The sequence below is a fragment of the Balaenoptera ricei genome, chromosome 17, assembly GCF_028023285.1.
Source record: "Balaenoptera ricei isolate mBalRic1 chromosome 17, mBalRic1.hap2, whole genome shotgun sequence".
NCBI lineage: Eukaryota > Metazoa > Chordata > Mammalia > Artiodactyla > Balaenopteridae > Balaenoptera > Balaenoptera ricei.
Genome location: NC_082655.1, coordinates 12,720,537 through 12,740,718, shown reverse-complemented (window position 1 = coordinate 12,740,718; position 20,182 = coordinate 12,720,537). Strand labels below are relative to the sequence as shown.

Sequence of the window (20,182 nt, the reverse complement as noted above, 5' to 3'; positions counted from 1 at the left end):
ATGCTTTAAGACTGTTAAAAAGTAATGTGGTTGGGACTTCCCTGGTGGCACAGTGGTTAAGAATCCGCCTGCCAATGCAGGGGAAACGGGTTCGAGCCCTGGTCCGGGAACATCCCACGTGCCGCGGAGCAACTAAGCCTGTGCGCCACAACTACTGAGCCTGCACTCTAGAGCCTGCATGCCACAACTACCGAAGCCCGTGCGCCTAGAGCCCGTGCTCCGCAACAAGAGAAGCCACCACAATGAGAAGCCCCTGTACCGCAACGAAGACTAGCCCCCGCTCGCCGCAACTAAAAGAAAGCTCGCACGCAGCAACGAGGACCCAACGCAGCCAAAAATAAATAAATAAATAAATTTATAAAAAACAAAAAAAGTAATGTTGTAGAAATATATGTACTGTCATGGAAAGATCATTGTGATGTATTATTAAGTGACAAAAGTAGAATACAAATAATGTATATCATGTGATTCTATCTTCCTGCGGAAAGAAGGGCGTCTGTGTGTAAATAAGTATCTAGAAGGCTATGTGTCCCAGAGTTAACAATAGCTATTGCTGGTGGGTGATATATTTGTTGATTTTTTTTTTTATAGTGAGCTACTTTTATTTAAAAAAAAAAAAGAACAAAAGAAAAAAATAAATAAAAGGAACTTAATTTGGGGAACAAATACCAAAAAGCAAAAGAACACCTCCACAGAAAAATGGGCAGTGGGTCTGAGCAAAACATGTTCATAAAAAATGTGCAATGAGCCAAAAAACACATATGGGAGTTCTCATTCTTGGTAATAATCCAACATGCCATTAAAACAAAACTGACATGCAATTATTTTCTTCCCTTCCTTTTTTTCTTTCTTTCTTGCCCATTGAACTGGAAAGCTTCTCCCACAAGAAAAGAATGCTGTTTGGGGGATGGAAGGAAATGTGCAATCTCACAGGTAAAACTTTTCGATGAAAAATTTGTCAATGGGCAGAGTTTCAAAAATCCTTTCTCACTGACCCCACAAGTCTACTTCTGAACATGGAGTCTATGGAAGGGAATAGAGGTTCCCAGTAAGGCTCATGTCCAGAATTTCCATGTCAGTTTTCTCCCTAACGAAGAATGATTGATTGGAAACAGTCTAATTGTTCAGGGAGAGAGAAAGGGCTAAATCTCTTATGCTGGATGCACATGCTACATTATTAAACAAGTATTTGAAAGCATATTTAATTACAGAGATTTAATGCCCTAGGGAAATGTTCAGGATATGAAGAAGAGTTAAAGAAAAGCAGGTTATAAAGAAGCATATGTGATATCCTAATTTTGAAGAAAAGAAACAAAATCATTCATGTGCTTAAATTCAGCATACCTTTAAGAAAGATTGAAATAGTATAAGTCAAAATGTTAATAATAGGTATTTCAGGTAGTGGGATTATGAACAATTTTGGTGTCCTTTACATTTCTGTACTCTCAAATTTTGCATAATAAACATTCATTTGTACTTTACTAACCAGAAAAAAAATCTGAAAACTATAAAGATATGTAATGAGCCCTGTGTGACAACCCTTGTTGAAATTAATAAGCACTAATATCTTTCAGGTACCTACAAAGTGCCAGGCACTATGCTATATGTGAATTGTTTCAATTCATTCTCACAACAATTCTGTGATGAAACTACTCTTTTGGGACCCATTTTATAGATGAGGAAATTGAGGCACAAACAGCTAAAGGGATTTGCCCAAAGTCATACAGCTAATAGATTCAAACTCAGGTTTGTCTGACTCCAGAGCCCATATTCTGAACCAACTCATAAGGACACTATTTCTCCAGAAGGAAAGTCCTACGTGCACATTTCCTCCTTACATTTATTGATTAACTATTATTTCAAAATACAGGTCAAGAATCTTCTGCAGCTTGAGTGATTCATTTGTGATATAAACAAGTCCTCTGTGAAATTTAGTAAAGAGAAAGAGTGTGTTTTTTTTCCCCAGAGTCACTTTTTAAAAAGTTGAGATATAATAGATATACATTTTCTAAGTTTAAGGTGTACAATGTGTTGACTTGTTATACTTATATATTGCAATATGATTACCACCCTAGTGTTGGCTAACACCTCCATCACGTCACATAATTATCATTTCTTTTTTGTGGTTAGAACATTTAGGATCTAGTCTCTTAGCAACTTTCAAATATGCAATACAGTATTGTTATCTATAGTCACCATGCTGTGCATCAGATCCCCACAACTTATGCATCTTCTAACTGCCAAGTTTGTACCCTTTAACCAAATCTCTCCAATTCCCCCACCTCTCGGCCCCTAGTAACTACCATTCGACTATCAGATTCTGTAAGTTCATATTTTTTAGATTCCATATACATGATACCATACAATAGTTGTCTTTGTCTGACTTATCTCACTTAGCATAATACCCCTAGGGTCCATGCACATTGTTACAAATAGCAGGATTTCCTTCTTTCTCATGGCTGAATAATATTCCATTGTGTATATCCATGTCTTCTTTATCCATTCATCCATTGATGGACACTTAGGTTGTTTCCATATCTTGGCTATTGTGAATAATGCTGCTATGAACATGAGAGTGCAGATATCTTTTCAATATCCTGTTTTCATTTCCTCTGGATGTATACTCAGAAGTGGGGTTGCAAGATTATACGGTAGTTCCATTTTTAATTTTTTTGAGAAACCTCTGTACTGTTTTCGACAATAGTCAAACCAATTCACATTTCCACTGATAGTGCACAAGGGTTCCCTTTTCTCCACATCCTTGCTAGCATTTGTTATCTCTTGTCTTTTTGATGACAGCCGCTCTAACAGGTGTGAGGTGATATCTCATTGTGATACATTTCCCTGATAAGAGGGGTTTTAAACTACTGACTTAAATGCAGCTAAATGATCAGTTTTGATCAAAGTTCATAAGATTCTCAAAAAGTAGCTGAATTTAGTGTACCAGGCAATCTAGGTATCAATGTTGGTGAGACATAAACTATGATGGCTCATTTAATTACACATAACCTGTGAAATAGGTATGTCCCCATTTTACTGATGAAAAAACTAAGACTTAATCATTAGGAAAACATGAGACAAACCCCAAACGAGGGACATTTCATACAATACCTGACCAATTATCATCAAAACTGCCAAGGTCATGAATAACAAGGAAAGTCTAAGAATCAGACCAGAAAAGACTGAGGAGACATACTGACTAAACATAATTTTGTATTGTAGATGCGGTCCTTGAATCAGAAAAGGATATTAATGGAAAAACTGGTGAAACCCACATAAAGTCTGGGCTTTAGTTATTAGTAATGTATAATACCAATGTTGGTTTCTCAGTTTTGATAAATGTACCATGGTAATGTAAGATGTTAATAATAATGGGACTTGGGTGATAGAGATAAGGGAAGGTACTACACTATCTTTGCAACTTTTCTGAAAATGTAAAATTATTCCAAAATAAAAAGTTTATTTAAAACACCTGAACAGTCTGTGATTCCTAGAAAATTTAAAACTAGAGTTGCCATATTATACAGCAATTCCACTTCTGGGTGTATACCCCAAAGAATTAAAAGCAGGATCTTGAAGACATATTTATACACTCATGTTCATAGCAACATTATTCACAATAGCCAGATGGTGGAAGGAAGCCAAATGTCCACAGCCTGATGAATGGATAAACAAAATGTGGCATATACACAGAATGGAATATAATCCAGCCTTAAAAAGGAAGGACCTTTCAAAACTTCCTATGACGTGGATGAACCTTGGGGACATTATGCTAAGTTGAAATAAACCAGTTACAAAAACATAAATACTGCATGATTCCACTTATTTGAGATGCTTAGCGTAGGCAAATTTGTAGAGACAGAAAGTAGAATGGTGGTTGCCAGGGGATGGAAGGAGGGGGGAATAGGAAGTCATTGTTGAATGGCTATAGAGTTCCAGTTTTTCAAGAGGAAAAGAGTTCTAGAGTTGGTGATGGTGTCACAACAACATGGACTGTACACTTAAAAATGGTTAAAATGATAAATTTTATGTCATGTGTATTTTACCACAATTAAAATAATCAATGTTTTAAAATCTGAGACTTTGATTAAGCAACTCACTAAGGGTCACCTGATAACTACTGGATTCAAACTCAGGTCTTTCTGGCATCAAATTACATGTTCTTTCCATCCCTGTTGGGATGGTGACAGCCTAGCGATGATCCATGTGGTTCCAGAAGTGTCCATTCATTGAGACCTGCTTTCTCTATCTCTGCTGCCTGCAATACAACCCGTCCTGGCTTCATTTCACCAGGAGGCAGGTGAGCTGTCGGGGACCTAGGCAAGTTGACTTGGTGTTAAGTCCTGGTTCTGCCACGTCCTCGTTGTCTGACCTTAGTCAAGACCAGTGAGCTCTCTGGGCCTCATTTTCCCTGTCTGACTTGACGAATGAGGGTTGAAACAAAGTCTCCACTTGAGGGCTGTTCAGAGGCTGAAGAGGGAGGCGAGGTTGACTCACTAACCACTGGAGGTTGCCAGGCGGGGCTGGTGCCAACGTGACCATGAGTCCTACCAGGAGAAGGAGATGCAGCCTAGAGTATTCTCTGAACCGCTCATGGAAGAGGAGACACTGGGCTCAAGCCACAAAAGTTAGAGCACAGGTGACCCTTAAAGAAGGATATTCTAGGAGAAAGAAAAAGCTAAGGAGACAGGGACAGTGAGATACTAGGTGGCTGGGAGCGGTGGGGAGAAATCTGCTCCTTCTTAAGGTAAACCTGGAGAGACTATTTTTATTCCTTTTGGCAGCATTGCGTGGCTTGCGGGATTTTAGTTCCCTGACCCGGGATTGAACCAGGGCCCTTGGCAGTGAAAGCGCGGAGTTCTAACCACTAGACCGCCAGGGAACTCCCTGGAGAGACTACCTAGAGGCTATAAGAGCAGAGAGATCAGTTACCTGGCACCTTTCCACTCTCATTCTGCTGCCACCAGATCCAGGATGTCCGTTCATTCGTTCACTCATTGGTTCTACATGTATTTACCGAGCTGTAGCTGTGGATGAAATGGTGAGCTGAAGACACTTGATTCCTGCCCCAACAGAAAATGATGACTGCAACTGTTTGCCTGTCTAACTCCATATGCCTTTGTGGAATGACTGATGATCTTGTTTTCATGTGCCTCCAGGCCTTGGCCCTTGTGGTTCCCTCGGCCTGGAACACTCTTCAGTCTGCATGGCTTCTTCCTGCTGAGATGGTCTAGAGTCAGTTCCCCGCCTGCCCCCTCCCCCTCTAGCTCTTCACCCAGATTTACGAATCTCAGTACCATTTATCACTGTTGAAGTTCCTTTGCTTGCTGGCTTGTCTGTCCTTTCTCAGTAGAATGTAAGCCGCTCAAGAGCAGGTTCCTTACCTGTCTTGTTGCCCACAGAGTCTCAGGGACTAGTCCGTGCCTGGTACCGGATCGGGGCTCCATAATGTGTAATAAGAGAATGCATGGATTTTGTAGATAAGGAAGCAGATGCAGAAAAGGGAAAGACTGGTCATGAGCATGAAATTGTATAATTATAGACCCAGTACTAAACGAGCATGGGCATTTCAGTTATGGAATGGAGGGTGGCAGTTTAAAAACAATAACAAAACTAAGAGATAAAGGAGGTAAAGTAAGGGCAGGTGGGAGCAAGGAGTTGCCTGTTTTCTAAAATGGAGATATCTATAATCAACATCTTTTAACATATTTGTCGGCCATTTGTATGTCATCTTTGGAGAAATACCTATAAATAAATAAATAAATAAAATGGAGAAATACCTGTAAATAGATAAATAAATAAATAAAATGGAGAGATCTACAAAGAAAACACCATGACTTCACTCTCCTCTTTTTCCTCATCTCTTTTCTGAACGTTGGTTGCTGAATTATTTAGGAAGCAATATCTCTCACCTGGTAAAGAACGATTTAAAGTTTAACAGTTCCTTCAGCTTCATGTTGGCTTCCTCGTCTTCTATTAAAAGAAAATGGGGCTTCCCTGGTGGCGCAGTGGTTGAGAATCTGCCTGCCGATGCAGGAGACTACGGGTTCGAGCCCTGGTCTGGGAAGATCCCACATGCCGCGGAGCAACTAGGCCCGTGAGCCACAATTACTGAGCCTGCGCGTCTGGAGCCTGTGCTCCGCAACAAGAGAGGCCGCGACAGTGAGAGGCCCGCACACCGCGATGAAGAGTGGCCCCCACTTGCCACAACTAGAGAAAGCCCTCGCACAGAAACGAAGACCCAACACAGCCATAAATAAATAAATAAATAAAAAGACTTTCTCTCTATTTCACTCTTTAAAAAAAAAAAAAGAAAATGAAATAACTTAAATTTAAAAATAGCAACTATAAGGTATTAAGATTTAAAAATAAATGTATTTTTTCTGTCAACCCTGCATCTATCTATCTCGATAAATAAATAAATATGCTTAAAAAGGTGTCTGGGATTTATCTAATATTTATGAAAGTTATTTCTGGCTGATAAAATATTGATTTTCTTTGATTTTCTATATTTTCCTACATAGTTTTAATTTTTTACAATGTACATGTATTGTACCCCTTTTGCAAGAAGAAAACGATTTTTAAAAAACAATTGAAAGCAGGTACACCAAAATGTAATTGATAGTTAATTTTGGATGGTAGGAATATTAAGATATTTTATTTCTAATTTTTCTGAAATTTTAAAATTTTAAACAGGAATTTTAAAAAAGGAAAAATGTGAATTTAAGATTAATGCTTCAGGGATCCAGAGAGGAGGGCAAGCAGAGTCAAGGTCAAGGTTGATGAGTCCTGGGTCAAGGCATCTTTTCAGCCAGGAGAGGCCCCAAGGCAGACAGCTAACAGGAAGGATACCATAGCCAGGTTAGGGTCTCAGGGAATGGAATTGAAGTTGCTATTGGAAGCTGGACCTCTCCTGGCTTGTGGGCACCCAGCAGGAGCACACCGGCTTCCCCCGGGGTGACAGAGGTCGGTTCCAGGGAGAACTTTTAAGCAGTGAAAGGGCTAAATTCTCATAGTTCCTACAATGCCTATACAGATGCTGAGGTTTGACAACTGGAGCTCAGAGACCTACCTGTCCAGACCCTCGCAGGAAGCCAGGCACAAAACAAGTGTTCCGTGATTATAAGTGAATCTGTGTAGTAGGCGGAACACGGAGCATCACCTGAAGTTTTTTTTTTTTCTTTTTCTAGAGAGGAGAACCATTCACTTCCGGAAGAAGCCACTGGAATAGGAGAAACCGCATAAGACAGGGGAGGGAGGGAGGGGCCTAAGGCCGCTGGGTGGGTTAAAATGAAAGGGGAGGTAAGGCACTGGGTGGGGGACAGAGAGGCAGCCTTCGCTTCCATAATGTTGAAATCACACACTTGTGTGTCTATCTTTTCACCGGACTGTGACCTCCTTCTACGGCTTGTATCCCCATCGCCTAGCAGGGCGCCGGTTCCCCTAAGTGCTCCATCGATGATGAACTGAACGGAGGCAGCTCCTTGCTTCGGTCCGGTCCTGGGCTCTTGTAGAGAAAGCAAGATAAACACATTCCCCGCAGGAGGCCAGAGTTCTCTTGTTCCTTTGGGGGAGACTACTGGGCATTCACAGGGGTAGTTTAATACTCCGGAGTGGAGGGATTGGTGCAGACAGCGGGCCCTCTGCATGGATTTGTCAACCTCAGCCCTGGGGGACAGCTGGAGACGTCGAAGGAGGTGGGAAGGTGCGTGAGCCCCTCTTACCAGGCCCGCAGATGCTGGTGGTACCCAGGGAGGCGTCCGGATCACTAGGGATAGAGCTAAGCCAGGGGTCTTCTGCGCGAAGTACTCCCATCTCAGAGGATCTTGGTTCACCTATTTCAGTAAACTCGCCTTCCCCATCTGGCAAGTGGGAAGACTCTCTGCCTCCAGGACCCCTGGGGGCGGGGCGGGAGGCAGAGAACAGGACTGCTGAAACCGCTGCACGCAAGTGAATGTGCATCACCACGGGGTTCGAGCTGGCTCCCTCAGGCCGCGGCGCGAGCGCGGCCAGGACCCGCAGCCCGGTGCGGAGCGTGCCCTCCCCGCGCCATCTGGGCCCCCTGCGGCCCAGGCCCTCCCCGCCTCCGGCGCGGCCCTCCGCGGCAAGATGCCCCGAGCCGCTCCGGCCACGGGCGGAGGGGCTCGCGGGGCGGCGGGCCGGGCGGCGGGGAGCTCGGGGGCGCGGGCAGCGCTGGGGCCGAGGACGCACGCGGCCAGTCGGGCGGCGCGCGCTTTCCCCTCCCCCGCAGCCCGGAGCGCGAGCCGCCGTGACGTCACGGGCCGCCCTCCAGCCCCGCGCTCCAGCGGGCCGAGCGCGTGCGGCCGCCGAGCACATGGGCCCGCGGGCCGGGCGGACTCCAGGCGGCCGGGACCCGGAGGACCAGCGAGGGGCCGCGAGCGAGGATGGGCCCCGGCACGCGCCCGGAGCCCCCTGAGTGGATTTCCACGCCGAAAGGCTGTTGGCGGCCCCGGTGACCTGCGGAGACGCGGTTGGATCCACCTTCCAGTAAGTTAGAATTCTGTCCTCTGCCTTTCTGGAAACTCGGAAACCTCGGCCTTGCGGGTCGGGATGCGCGGTGAGTAACTGGACGGCAGGAAGGGGCTTTCGGATGCCAATGTGTGTGTTCACCGTGCACTTTTCTCATCCCCAGACTCTGGACTGGCAGCGAGTTTGGGCGTTTGGGGGTGGGGGGAGGGGAAGAGGGTGACATCAAATGGCCCTTGCAGTGAGATAATTCTGGATTTGTGCTCTTGCTGAAAGGTGTGTTATTATCTAACCTCCAAATATAGACCCCCCTCCCATCGGTACGGGTTCGGATTCGCAGAGACGGTCTGGAGGCCCCTTTTGCTAACCGAGAGGTCTGTGAACCATAAGATGCGACCTCCATCCTTTGACCATCTCCTCCCCCTTAACCCCTACAAGGTGATTTCCGAAAACTCAGCAACTCTGTTTTTTGAAACTTTCTCTGCTTTTGCATTGCACTTACTGATTTGCCGGGGCCCTCACACCCCTATCATGGTAATTCTTTTGGCATGGATTGTTGATTTGGTTAGATTTATCTTCCCTAGGCTAATGTGCTCTTATTTATGCCAGTGTTTGTGGTCCGGAGTGTAGACTTTCGGGAAGGGCAGCCATGAGGCTGCATGTGTTCGGTGCGTGGATACACCATGAATTTTCCTGATAGTTGGCAGGCATGGGATATTCTTGTGTTCACTCGAGCCCCTGACTTCAGGCCCTTCTGTAAGTTGGGAGAAGAGAGGAAATCCCTTGTGAGGGGTTTTAGGGAGAAGAGGGTGAGGTTGTGGTGTTTCCTTTCTGGTCTTCTGTTCTCCAGAGAGAGGCTGGCAGCCCCGTCTCATCCCTCCGTTCCCCCACCACTTGGCGTCCTGGCTCCTGGAGCTGTTTAGTTGCTGGAGAAAACCCTGAAGAAACGTGTGTTTGTCTGCGGTGGCTGGGCGGGGCCCTGAGGAGGTAGGGACTGCATCTGCTATGCTGCTTGTCATAGGGTGTCGCAGGCCTCTTTTGCATACTGGCAGTGACAAGTTGAGGCTTGTTCATTTGACACAGTCCTGTGGTCACAGCGAATCTCTCTAAAGCTCTAACCAGTGGAGAAGGGGGTTGTATGGATCCTCTGAACTCCGAGTGGGACTTCCTGAAAGATTTATTAGGAGAAAAACCTTCCTGGAAGCAGCAGAAGAACAAACACAGAATCGCTGGCTGGGCAGAGCCTCGTGGCCTGGTCTCCACTGTTTGGGAGCAGTTACATATTGGAGGTGAGGAGTACCTCGTGGTCTGAGGCCTTGGCACGAGGGCCCGACTGGAATTCCATGCATGGGTCTGGTGATGGAAAGGCTCGGTGGGTGCAGGGCAGGTCATAATGCTGTACCCAGTGAACTCCCCGGGGGGATCTGTTACGTGATCACATTTTTGTTTTGCCTGGTTAAGCGTGGCTTTTATTGTTGTTGTTGCTTTGCCGACTTTGAGTGCAGAATTTTGCATAAACCAGGCTTCCCCTGAAAAGTAGAAGAAATCAGTTTCTTTTTCTGGTTGCTTTTCCTCTCTCTTCCTCCGTCTCCGCTCCGTCCCTCCCCCATGCTGTCCGGTTTGTCCTTTCTGTCCAGGGCTGGAGCTTTTCTGGACTGGAAAGAAGGGAGTTCTTCTTCTCAGTTCTGAAATATCAGAACCCACCCCCTCCCGCCCCCCCCCCAGCCCCGCAACTGATTTGTGTGATTGCTGGTCTGAAACCCGTTGAATTCTCACCGTCCATATCCAGTTGATCTCTTGTGCTTTAGCTTTTTTTCCTTCCTCCTAAATGGCAGGCAGGCAGGCTGGGTTTGGGAGTCTGTGTCCCAGGGCCTTCTGCCTGCCCGGGATGGACACTTTTCTCAGACAGCTCAACTAAAGAACCTCCTGGACGATAAGGCAGCCTTCCTTTATTCCTCTTTGTGTGATTCTCTCTGAATCTGGTCACACCAGTGGTGGTGTCGACCCTTTCCTGCGGAAGTGAGGACCTGGGATAGTTGCTGGTCCATATTCTTTGGTGAGGTAGCCGCGGGCCTGCTAGCGAATGGCTGCACTTCACTGTGTGTTTTAGATGTCAGATGGCCTCCTGGATGCTCAAGCTTGTTACTTTGTATTTCCTTTCCTAGTTGGCTGGAGACATGGCATTCTCCTTGTTTTTTTTTTTTTTAAACTCCGGATGCTGGTTTGTAATCTCTTTAAGAGGCCAGGACTCCTCCTTTATATACTCTGTGTCTGCGGGGTGGGGGGAGACCCTGACTCAAGATGGAAACAGAGCAACAACGTGGAATAATTTTGACCATGGATGAGTTCCGTTGGTGGTCACTTCTACCCCTTCCCTAGAAAACCTCAGAAACTCTAGGCCTTACAGGAGAATGCTGCTAAAATGGGTTCTTTGACGGGTTCTTCCTCTATCTATTCCATTTTTCTGGTCCCCAGTAATCTAAGGATCTAATAACAGTAATAGTAAATGATAATAATAATACCTTTCTTTCTTTTTTTTTTTGGCCATGCCATGTGGCACGCGGGATCTTAGTTCCCCCACCAGGGATCGAACCTGCGCCCCCTGCAGTGGAAGTGTGGAGTCTTAACCACTGGACCGCCAGGGAAGTCCCAATAATAGAAGTAGTTTCTGTAGTAACATTGAAATCGTATATCAGGCCAAGCATGTTCTTCCCATTTCATGCTCCCTATAGCCTCACCAAGGCAGTTATGATAAAATGTCTAGCAGTGATGGAGTTCTTATTACAGGCCAGCCTCAGTTCTAAATGCTTTAGATATGTTATCTCATTTAATCTCCCAACCATCACATAAGGTAGTAGTATTATTACTATTATCACTATTTTGCAGATGGGGGACCCACAGCTCAGAGAGATTAAAAATATCCCTACCCTCACCGCCAGGTCACACAGCTAAGGCGTGGCAGAGCCACTGGAATTTGGACCTGGGCCATCTGACTCCCTGGGCCTCCTCCTAGAAGTTAGAGGACAGTGAAACTAAAAGCAAGCAAAGAATGCTTCTCGGCCTGGAGCAGGAGGGTCAGGTGTGTTCTCCAGTCTGCCCTCCTCAGCCTGGCACAGACGGAAACCCCAAACCTTGTGTGAAGACACTGCCTGCTCTGGCTGCCGGCCTGTTCCACTAACATTGGGGTCAAGAAGCCATGGGAGGAGGGCTCCAGTGTTTGGAAAATTCTGGACGGGGGTCTGGGGAGCGGGGCCTCTGGGGCCCACGCAGAGCCTCAGTCTTGGTGTGAAATCTATGGGCATTTGCAAAACGCTACATCCAGGCGTCCTGCCTGGCTTTGTGACCAGCATATAATCACTGTGAACATTCAGAGCAGATGGGAGACAGAGCTCTTTCTGCAAATGATCACATACCCTCCCCCCCCATCCCCTGCCCCCGCCCCCCAAACTATCTGAGTACCTGTCTCTCTCCTGGGTGTGTTTTGGTCCTGTAGCAGCCCTAACAATACAAGGATTGTGGTGGCCCCTTTCCCAACCCTGTCATTAAAAACAAAAACAATGCCAGCCCATAAACACAAGATTCACATACACGAGGCCAAAATGGTCTCAGTCATTTTTTAATTCCAGAATTCTGAATGTTTTTCTTCTATTTTCTCGTCCTCTTTTTTTTGAGGGGGGCAGGCAGGGGTATGGGGTGTTGTTTTGCTGGTGCCTGGTGGGTAATCTGAGCCCCAGGGTTATTTGTTTACCTGCCTCTTTTCCCTCCTGGACCCTGCATTTCTTGGGAGCAGTAGGGGGTGGGGAAGGGGCGGGGGATGCTGGCAATCATCTTTATCTGGTGGCTCACGCAGCCCTGGGACTTTGTTGGATCAGGTGGCTGTCAAGAACTGCTTTATTTTCAAGGAAACAAGGATGCTCGGTCTCCAGTCATTGTCTTCTTACATGTGAAACAGCCCAACACGGGGGGAAGCAGAGGGTTTGCCCTGAGGGAAGGGACAGTGTAGAAAGGCAGGGAGACTGAAAGCCGCAGAAGGCACCTGGGTCGCCTGAGGGGCGGTGCAGACCTGGGTTCCTTTGGGGCAGGTTACTTGACCTCTGTAAGCCTGTTTCCTCGCCTATGAAACGGGGATGGTAAAGCACCAGCTTCACTGGTGGCTGTGAGGAGGAAATAGGGGATGAACAGCTGGCGGGCGTTCAGCACAGCGCCTGGGCTCCTGGTAAGTGCTCAGCAAAAGTTGGCTAATATTATTACTGTTGCAATTATTGGGTTTTATTACTTCCTGTGGCTGCTTGGAGTGGTGGTTTCTGAATATGTTTTAATGTGTAAAGGTAACATTCTGGTTACATAGATCATAAAATGGCAGTGACTTCACTAGTGTTCTTTACAAGCATCTGAACAAAACACTGGGTAATAGATGTAAGAAAAAGGTAGAAATGGGGAGAGGTCTCAGAAAGGACAGGAATCAGAGGGTGCCCCTCAGGTGTCAGCCTGCTTTTTAAAATATATATATAGTTTTTTTTTTTTTTTTTTTTTTGGCTGCGTTGGGTCTTCGTTGCTGCGCACGGGCTTTCTCTAGTTGCAGCGAGCCCTGGGGGCTACTCTTCGTTGCGGTGCGCAGGCTTCTCAATGCGGTGGCTTCTCTTGTTGAGGAGCACGGGCTCTAGGCACGTGGGCTTCAGCAGTTGTGCAGGCAGGCTCAGCTGTTGTGGCTCGCGGTCTCTAGAGCGCAGGCTCAGTAGTTGTGGCGCACGGGCTTAGTTGCTCCATGGCATGTGGGATCTTCCCGGACCAGGGCTGGAACCCATGTCCCCTGCAGGACATTGGCAGGCGGATTCTTAACCACTGTGCCACCAGGGAAGTGCCGTCAGCCTGCTTTTGCAGGTTACTTCAGCTCTCGCTGCTGTACAGAGAGAATAGTTTCCACCTCCCAAGGATGATACAAAGCACTTAGCACAGCGGAAGTAAGCTCTTGAGGAAGACATAAAAATGATTGTTATTATTGGTTATTCTTCAGGGCTCCCTTTCCCTGGTAATTTGGCCCTAACATTTGCTACTCTGTTTAAGATGGATTGGTTGAGCCATTCATTTACTGAGCAGTTGCTGGGTGGCAGGCACTGTTCTAGCTCCCGGAGATCCAGCAAGGGAGAAAAGAAACAAAAATCTTTGTCCTCCTGGAGTTTCCATTCTATCCAAGCCACACAGTGAGGACAAGTTGGTCCCCACAGGGAGCTGGGGAACGGATAGAGGCAGTGCAGGCAAAAACTACACCGACTCCTGACACCACTGTATTAGTAGATGTAAGGTGCTTAGCACAGGGCTGCCATGTGGTAGTGACTATGTAAGTGGTGGTTGCTATATTTATAAGTATTGCCTTCCTTTGGGGGCTACCTCATAAAATAGCAACCTCCCTAACTCTTATTTCCATTCCTGAGTCTCACTGTTGTCCATAGTACTTGTTATGGACTGAATGTTTGTGTTTCTCCAAAATACATATGTTGAAATAATAACCCCCAATGTGATGGTATTTGGAGATGAGGCCTTTGGGAGGTAATTATGGATAGATGAGGTCATCAGGATGGGGTCCTTGTGAGGTGATTACTGCCCTTATCAGAAGAAATACCAGGGAGCTTGCCTCCTCTCTCTGGCCGTGTGAGGACACAGCAAGAAGGTAGTTGTTTACAAATCAGGAAGAGAGCTCTCATCAGAAACCAGATTGGCCACAACCTTGGTCTTGGACTTCCTAGCTTCCAGAACTGTGAGAAATACATTTCAATCATTTAAGCTACCCTGTCTGTAGTATTTTGTTATGGCAGCCTGAGCAGACTGAGACAGTACTAATCATTACCTGATACACCATATATCTGTCTTCTCTCCTGAAATTGTAAACTCTATAAGGCTGAGGGCTTCATTCATTCATTCATTTATTCATTTTCGTCAATTCAACACATACTTATTGCATGCCCACTCTGTGCCAAGCAGGGTTCTAGGTGCTGGGGATGCGGAAAGGAACAAGAAAGATGTTTGCACGAATGGTGCTTGCATTGCAGCTGGGGTAGACATTGGGAACAGCAGACATAATAAACTGAGGACATTCACAGTGTATTCGAGGGTAATGTGTTCTATGGGAACAAGTGGAGCAGAGCCAGGGTCTGGAGGGCTGGGGTGGGCTGCAGTGTTAAGGTGGCTTCAGGGCAGGCTCTGTTGACAAGCTGATACTGGAGCAGCCTTGAAGGAGGTGAAGGGGTTAGTCTTAGAGGATGGTGTTCCTGGCCCAGGGAAGAGCCAGGTTCGAGGCTGACGGCAGGGGTGGGCCTGTGAGAGGGAGGAGCAGGATGAAGAACGGATTGGAGTGGTGAGAGCAAGGTGGACAGAGGTGGAAGGGGAAACCAGAGCAGGGTTCAGCAGCGTTGCACGTGAAGTCTCCAGGCCTTTCTAAAAGACTCTGTCTCGTGCACAGTAAAATGGGGAGCGACTGAAGGGTTTAAAACAAAAAGCTGATTTGCTCTGATTTAGCTTTCAAAATGATCACTCTGGCTGCTGTGTTGAGAAGAGACTAAATCTAGGCCAGAAGCCAGGGCACCCGGGTCAGACCTGCAGGGGATGCAGGTGCTTGGGCCAGGCTGGTAGTGGTGGACAAGAGCTTCTGGACTGCTCACTGTTGTATCCCCAGGCATCTAAAACTACCCTATCCAATGCGGTAGCCACTAGCTTTATGTGGCCGCTGAGCACTTGAAATGAGGCTAGTCTGAATGGAGATGTACTAAAATACACGTCGGATTTCAAAGACTTTAACACAAAAAAAGTGATATATATTCCATAACATCTTAAGGAAAAACGCAAACGAACTTTTTGGCTAACTCAGTATCTCATTACTGAATTCGTTAACGTTGATTATGTATTGAAATGGCATCTTGGATATATTGGGTTAAATATGATATATCGCTAAAATTAATTTCACCTGTTTCTTTTCATCTTTTTTTTTTTTTTTTTAAATGTGGTTACTGGAAAATCTAAAATTACCCGTAGCTCAAATTCCATTTCTATTGGGCAGTGCAGCTCTAGGACAACGCCTGGGCCGTGATAGGCATTCAGTGAATCCAGAGTGAGTGAGTGAGTGCCAGGCACAGGGGATTCGGCACGGAACAAGGAACCATCCCTGTCTTCAAGAAGCTCCCAGTGTGGGGACTTCCCTGGTGGCGCAGTAGTTAAGATTCCGCCTGCAAATGCAGGGGACCCGGGTTCGAGCCCTGGTCTGGGAAGATCCCACATGCCACGGAGCAACTAAGCCCGTGCGCCACAACTACTGAGCCCGCGAGCCACAACTACTGAGCCCGCGAGCCACAACTACTGAGCCTGTGTGCCGCAACTACTGAAGCCTGTGCTCCGCAACAAGAGAAGCCACCGCAATGAGAAGCACGCGCACTGCAACAAAGAGTAGCCCCCGCTCGCTGCGACTAGAGGAAGCCCGCGCGCAGCAACGACTGCTGACCATAGCGGCTGGGAGGCAGGGGAGACAGGTGGAAATGGAGCTGCAGACAACTAGGTCCGGTGTGGCTGAGAAAGCTCGAGCAGGAGGGACGTGGGAGATAGGTCTCCAGTCTCAGCAAGGGCCTTGCAGACAGGGAAAAGAGAGCTGAGGACCCTGGGCCTTGGGACTGTGGCTGAGGTGGGAGGGGCAGGAGTGGCCAGTGGGCCAGCGGGTGGGGCCAGCCTTAATGACCAGCAGAACTGATTTAAATGGGTCCTGCCAACCCTCGGATGGTAACCAGGAGTAAATTCCCAGGTTTACATTTAGAAAGATAACAAATGTAATAGAGGCTGGGTCTTAGGAGGGAGGTGCCTGAAATGGCCCTGGGTGGACAGAACTGTAATTAGGGAAATTTGAATTATCTTTCCTCCAATGAAAAAAATACAAGCTTATCTCTAAAAATCTGGGGGGAAAAGTCTATAAAGATAAATATTATTTCTTCAGTTAAATTCAATCACTGTTATGTCTTTACTGTTGCTTTTTAAAAAAAAGGTTGTAATTATGGTATGTATCAACATGTTTGTGTCCTGACTTTTCTTAGTTATCATTAAGTTGTAAGCATTCCTGAATAGTATTACATATGCTTTTGTCCATGTCATTTTTATTGGGTAGATGATATTTCTGCAATGCTTAGCTCATAATAGAGCTACATATAGCTTATATATATGTTTTCTATTTTTTGTTTAATTTTTTTGATAAACCCCCCATCCTAGGATTATTGCATCATAGCATCTCACTATTTATTTATTTTTGGCTGCGTTGGGTATTCGTTGCTGCACACGGGCTTTCTCTAGTTGTGGCCAGCAGGGGCTACTCTTCTTTGCAGGGCGCGGGCTTCTCATTGCGGTGGCTTCTCTTGTTGATGAGCGCGGGCTTTAGGTGCGCGGGCTTCAGTAGCTGTGGCATGCGGGCTCAGTAGCTGTGGCTCGTGGGCTCTAGAGCGCAGGCTCAGTAGTTGTGGTGCACGGGCTTAGTTGTTCCGCGGCCTGTGGGATCTTCCCGGTTCAGGGCTCGAACCCGTGTCCCCTGCACTGGCAGGCAGATTCTCAACCACCGCGCCACCAGGGAAGCGCTGGGGCACATTTTTTCACGTTTTATAACGTGCCAAAAATAGGAAGTCTGACGCAAGCCTTGGGGAGGCTGTGTGGGGCATGGGGTCCCGTGACTCAGCTAGTGAGCGTGGGGTCGCTTGAGAGACCAGCTGGCAGCGCGCAATGAAATCAAAACATACGTGCAGCCCCACGCCTCGGTGCATTTGAGAATTCACAGCTCATGTTATGTGTTGTTGAAGGATGATTCGAGGTGGGTGTGAATGTCTAAAAAAAAAGGAATGGAAGGATCTAGATCAAATTCACTCTCATCATCCTGGGAGAGAGGAGAGGATGGGGCTGGTGGTGACCGTCAAAGGCTACTTTAACTTTACCTTTAATGTTTTATAAAAGAATATAGGCACATATATCACTTCTGCATTTTGAAAACATAGTAAGGAAAGCAGACCGTGTGTATATATGACAACATGTTCATGGTTGTAAATTCAGGGTTTTAAAAATTTCTTTTAAAAACTAGTTTGAAGGGACGTCCCTGGCGGTCCAGGGGTTAAGACTCCGAGCTTTCACTGCAGGGGGTGCGGGTTGATCCCTAGTCGGGAAACTAGGATTTCGCATGCCGCCAAAGCAAACAAACAAACAAACAACAAAAAAACTAGTTTGAGGGAGAGGTATTCTAGCCCGAGAGGACAGCATGCATGAAGGACCCAAGGCAGGAAAAAGTTTGGGAAGTTCATGATGTCAAGAGACTCCTGTGGGTGGAGTGGAGTGAACGTCCAAGGGTAAGAGACACAGGACCTGGACGGGGTCCAGGGTGGGCAGCTGCCCGGTCTTGAAGGCCTTAAGCACTAGTTCAGGCCCCTGTGGGCTGCTGAGTGGGGCAGGGCCTGGTCTGATTGACAGTTTTGCTCGGTAGACAATGGATTGGATGGTTGACAGTGGTAGCTGGGGCCCGTTTGGAGGCTGTGTGGCAGCCATCCAGATGAGGACCCTGGACCCTGGCTCTAGCAGTGGAGAGGGGGAGAAGAGGACAAGTTCAATATTTATTTTGGGGAGAGAAAGGACTTCTGCCTGGAGGGCAAAGTTGGAAGGGATCCAGGTGGGACTGAAGAGGTAGCCGAGGGCCTTCCACTCCCGGTGAGGAGCTTGGACTTTATCCCGAGGGCGATTGGGAACTGTGGGAAGTTTTGAACAGGGGCAGGGACGAGATCAGAGTGGCATTTCAGGGAGACCTGTGCACATGTGGTGTCCTGGGCCTGGGGTCACTGAAGAACATTCTATAGTTAATGTGGCTGAGAATACACCAGTGACCCTCTTGTTGGAGGCTTGGCTTTTCCTGTTTTTCGAAAGGAAAGAGGAAAAAGAAAAGGGCCTCTGTGTGGGAAGCCCCTGAAATTTATGGGAGAGCAGCTGTCGGAACAGGGGTCCCTTCTGGCATTTATCGTGTTGGGGTTTATCCCTTAGTCCACTTAAGTAATCATTCATCCAACCGGGGTCAGGGGCAGCTTTGGGATCACTTAGCCAATCTTCTCACTGAGAGATTTCGAAGAGAGGTCACTCCTATCCTTGTGGTGTATCGCTTTTTAGAAAACAGACGGTTGCCTTCGGTCCAAGAACAACCTATGAGGCTAAGGCCAGACTGTCCTGGCCGGGTGGACGCTCAGAGAGCACCTCCGGTGGGGACCTGGGGCTTCTCCCGCAGACTGTGCTTCTCAATGTCACTGTATCCAGATCACCAGCCTTGCAGGGCCGCTTTCCCCTCAGGAGATGGCCTCCCAGAAAGTGCTCTTGAAATAGAAGGGGAGCTCGGGGCTGCCCCCTGGCCTTTGCTTGGTGCAGACTTCCGCTGTCCTCTCGCCACGCCTCGAGGTTGGCCAAAGGCAGTGTCTCTTGCCTGTCATTTCCCTGGACAGTCCATATGTGCTTTCTCAGTTAGAGACATTCCCCACATACTTATCCCACTTTTCCCTGCAAAGGGTTTTGAAGAAAACGAGGGGTGCCAAAGGATAGGGGAGATCACTGTATCAGTCATGGTAACGCGTGGAGGTGGTCTCAGCAGCCGCGGCTTAGACAGCAGCGTACGGTTTCCACATTTTATACCTGAGCAGTTGCTGACACCCTTGACCCTTGATTATGCAGCTCTCTCTCCTCTGGTCCAGCAGTGAGACCCGACATCACTGGCGCCAGAACCCCCTCTGGAGGGCATCCGCCACCGGCCCCAGCTGTCTCCCTGCTCCCACTCCTGCCTTCCTCCTGGCTTTCAAAAGGGCAAACTAGATCCTGAGACACAACGACTTAAAAGCTGTTATGGCTTCCCATTATTAGTTGGAGTGCCTGCTGTATAATAGACCCTCATGAGTATTGATTGAATTGCTGAGTGGCGTGAACCCAGTGATGTGTATCTGGGATAAGGACCCAGCCCTCGCCAACCCTCCAGGCTGAGTGCTTTCTGCCAGATGGATGCCTCTGGTTGGATCAGAAGGAAGGCTTGTCTGATTAGAGGCAGCTGGTGAATGTCGGTTTTGAATAATGAAGGTTTGGAATGGCGTTATTCTTTGGAGAGGGTGGGTGCCTGCAGATTCACATCTGACAGTCACGTCTCACCCAGCTGGGGAGAAGGGGCAGGTTTCAATTCCTTTCCCACTTCCTCTTCTAATTAACTCCTGTTGATGCTTTATGACTCAGCCTAGGGGTCACCTCCTTCAGGAAACATTCCTTCATCCCCTCCATGCACCCTGAGTTATCACAACTCACATCCTGTTGTGTTGTGTTGTGGCCATGGATTCCCAACAGGGCTTGCAAACTCAGTTGCTTAGGAAGATGAGCAGATGATGTAAATGCACCAGGTGAACCCGATAGAACACGGTAGGAAGGATGTGGACTGGCCCACAGCCGGTCCCCTCTCTAGACCGGGCGGCTGCTCTGTGACTCCAGCTCCCCCTCTCCGCCTCGCCCTTTCCCCAGGCCAGAAAGGAGATTCACGGCTGCCAGACCTTCTACTTTTGAAAGAGAAGCTGGGTATCATTCTTTTTTTAATGAAAATTCTCCTGATTTTCAAATGTTTCAATTCGGATTTTTAAAGAAGGCTCACAGGCCAAACAAAACACGTGTGGCCCCGATG

The 20,182-nt window shown here is 47.3% G+C and overlaps 1 long non-coding RNA gene across 5 annotated transcripts in view; it reads left to right on the top strand.

Moving 5' to 3' along the window:
- Window positions 1-8,298: 8,298 nt before the first annotated feature.
- LOC132351676 (uncharacterized) overlaps window positions 8,299-20,182 on the top strand; it is a 378,428-nt gene continuing 366,544 nt past the window's right edge. For 3 of the 5 annotated variants that reach the window (XR_009498456.1, XR_009498452.1, XR_009498453.1), the window contains exon 1: window positions 8,299-8,508. This is a non-coding gene — a long non-coding RNA (uncharacterized LOC132351676). Of the gene's footprint in view, window positions 8,579-9,577; window positions 9,777-20,182 lie in introns of those variants that run through there. The other 2 variants (XR_009498455.1, XR_009498454.1) reach the window with 2 other exon arrangements.